This window comes from Sarcophilus harrisii, chromosome 4 (genome assembly GCF_902635505.1).
Source record: "Sarcophilus harrisii chromosome 4, mSarHar1.11, whole genome shotgun sequence".
In the NCBI taxonomy this organism is placed as follows: Eukaryota; Metazoa; Chordata; class Mammalia; order Dasyuromorphia; family Dasyuridae; genus Sarcophilus; species Sarcophilus harrisii.
In genome coordinates, this window is record NC_045429.1 from 78721655 (window position 1) to 78725241 (window position 3587).

Below are 3587 nucleotides of genomic sequence, written 5' to 3' on the forward strand. Positions count from 1 at the left end.
CATTATCTGTGGTACCCTTTAGTAAGATATAGTTCCCTTCATTTCTTCTTTTAATTACATGTATCTTTACTTTTACTTGATCTAAGATCAGGATTGCTTCCCTTGAGATAGGATTGCTATGCTTCTTTACTTGAAGCATAGTATATTCTGCTCCAGCCCTTTAATTTCACTCTGTATGTTTCACTATCCTTTAAATGTGTTTCTTGTAGAGAACATATTATAGGATTCTGGTTTTTAATCCAGTCTGATAACTGCTTCCATTTTATAGGGGAGTTCATCCTGTTCACATTCACAGTTTAAATAACTCTTTCTGGCTTTCCTGTTGGTGCAAGATGGTGGTGCACATCTCCAAGAAGAAGTTTGTAGCCGATGGCATCTTCAAGGCCAAGCTGAATGAGTTCCTCACTAGGGAACTGGCTGAGGATGACTATTCTGATGTGGAAGTTCAAATTAACCCCAATCAGAACAGAAATCATCATTTCGGCCACCAGGATTCAGAATGTCCTTGTGGAGAAGGGTCACCGAACTGACAACTGTCATTCAGAAGAGCTTTGGCTTCCCTGAAGGCAGTGTAGAAATGTATGCTGAGAAGGTGGTAACCAGAGATCTTTGTGCTATTGCTCAGGCTGAGTCCCTGAGTTACAGACTCCTAGGAGGTCTTGCCATGTGTAGGGCCTGCTATGGTGTCCTCTGCTTCATTATGGAGAATGGAGCAAAAGGATGTGAGGTGATGGTATCCGGTAAGCTCTGAGGCCAGAGGGCCAAGTCCATGAAGTTTGTGGATGGCCTGATGATCCACAGGGGAGACCTGTCAGCTATTACGTTGACACAGCTGTGTGCTAAGTCCTCCTCAGACAGGGTGTATTGGGAATTAAAGTCAAAATCATGTTGCCGTGGGACCCAAGTGGCAAGATTGGCCCTAAGAAGCCCCTGCCTGACTATGTGAACACCATAGAGTGCAAGGATGAGATTCTTCTTACTATTCCTATCTCAAAGCAGAAGACTGGGAAGGCAGAGCAACCAGCTATGCCCCAGCCCATGCCCACTGTATAACAGTACTCTGTGAATGGTGTGCCCGAACCTCTTCTGTAAAGATCTTTAATAAAATATTTTTTAAAACAAAACAAACAAACAAAAAAACCAACTCTCTGTGTTTACCCTAGGCTATCTTTTTCTCTTTCTTATCCTAGTTCCTTCCTCTCCAATATTTTGTTTCCCTCAAACAGTCCACTTTTTAGAGCCCCTCCCCCTTTTTTACACTTTTCCCTTAATTATTCTCCTTTCTTTTTCTATTTGTCTTTCCCTTTCTTTTCCCCTTTTTCCTTCTACTTCCCTATAAGGTGAGACAAGTTTTTTTTTTTATTATTATACCAAATATGTCTGATATTCTGTCTTAGAGTCATAACTGATGAAAGATTCACAAAATGCTCATTCTCCTCCCTTTTTTCTCTCAATTATAATAGGTTTTCTTGTCCTCTTAATGAGATGTGATTTCTCTTATTTTATCTCCTTTTCCCTCTTCTTCTAGTATGATCCCATTTCCACCTCTAGTTTCTTTTTCATATTATCATGAAAAAATTGATTAGAATAAGGGGGAAAAAATCAAATTACCTGACTCAAAAATGAAAAGAATTAACTTACCAACAATGAAGAAGAAATTATAGCAATAATTAGGAGCCCTACTATCTGTCAACAAATTGGACAATCTAATTGAAATATATGGATATTTAAAAAAAATATAAATTTCTCATTATTAATAGAAGAGCAAATGATTGACTATTAAAAAAAATGAACAAGTTACCAGTGAACTCTCTAAAAAGAAATCTCCAGTGATAAGTGGATTTAAAAGGTAATTCCGTCAAATATTTAAAGAACAATTAATTCCAACAATATGTAGTCTCTTTGGGAAAATAAGCACAAAAAGAGTCCTGCTAAATAAATTATACAACACAACTATGGTTCTGATGCCTAATCCAGGAAGAGCCAAAACAAAGAAAGAAAATTATCCACCAATCTTCTTAATGAATATTGTTGCAAAATTTTTAAATATTCTAATCAAATTAAACAAAGATTTATCTATTTTTTTTTGCACTTTTACTAGTTCAGTAGTTTTCTTTCTTTCAATTTTATTAATCTCTCCTTTGATTTTCAGGATTTCTAATTTTATATTCAATTGTGGATTTTCAATTTGTACTTTTCCTAGATTTTTAAATTGCATAACCAATTCATTCTTTTTTCTCTAATTTATTCATATAACTATTTAGAGATATAAAACTTCCCCTAACAATGTCTTTGAGAGCACCTAGATTGCATAGTGGATAGAGAGTTGGTTTTAGACTCTAGAGGATCTGAGCTCAAATTTGGCCTCAGACACCTAACACTTACCAGTTATATGACCCTGGGCAAGTCAATTAATCCCAAGAGCTTTCTTCTTTTCTTGGTGCAATCCTTTCCCCACTCCTAAATGACTTTTTCTTTAATATCATCATATCAGTAAATTTATACTTACATCCTCTGTCTACATATGTCACCTGGAACTGCCTAAATAAGAGATGAAATTCATGAGGGACAAGTATCATTTTCTCATCTAAAGATGCAAGTAATTTACCCTTTACATAATGCTTTTTTTTTGTTTAGCTTTCTATACTTCTCTCATGTCCTCATTTGAAGACCACATTTTCTGTTGAATTCTGTTTTTTTTTTTTCATTGATTTTTTTTAAATTGAAAGTCTCCTACTTCATTGATCTATGTCTTCTCTTGAGAGATGATGCTAAATTTCACAGGGTAGTTGTAATTTCAGGCCCTTTGTCCTCTGGAACATGACATTCTAGGTCCTCCAATTCTTTATTATAGAGGCTGCCAAATCCTGGATAATGCTGACTGGCTCCTCAATGACTGAACTGCATTTTTTCTGGCAGTATTTTTTTCCTTGAGATTATAATTCTGGAATTTTGTAACAATGTTGCTTGGGGTTTTCCTTGTTGGATTGCTTTTCCAGAGTGATTGATGGATTATTTCAGTCGTTATTTATCTACTGGTTCTACTATATAAGAACAGTTTTCATAGACAGTCTTTTGAAGAATAATAACAAAGCTCTTTTTTTTCTTTTCCTCATGGTTTTCAGATAGACCAGTGTTTTTGTTTTTGTTTTTTTAATTTTCTTGCCTGGATCTGTGTTCCAGGTCAATTGTTTTTCAATGTATTTTACATTTTCTTCCATTTTTTTTTCATTCTTTTGGTTTTGTGATTTGTTTGACTGATTCTTTTTTTTATTATTAAAGATTTTATTTTGAAAACATATGGACAGATAATTTTTCAACACTGACCCTTGCATACCCTTGTGTTCCAAATTTCCCCTTCTTCCCTGTCCCCCTCCCCAAATGGCAAACAATACAATATATATTTTACATATTAAAATATATGTTAAATCCAATATATATATAAATATTTATACAATTATCTTGCTACATAAGAAAAATCAAATCAACAATAGGAAAGAAAATGAGAAAGAAAACAAAATGCAAACAACAAAAAGAGTGAGAATATTATCTTATGATACTCTCCAGACTCCTAAGAAGGATCAAGG

At 34.6% G+C, this 3587-nt stretch overlaps 1 pseudogene; it reads left to right on the plus strand.

Annotated features, from left to right (window-relative positions):
- The first annotated feature begins 332 nt into the window (after positions 1-332).
- Positions 333-1053, plus strand: LOC100931510 (annotated as a pseudogene).
- Positions 1054-3587: the final 2534 nt, after the last annotated feature.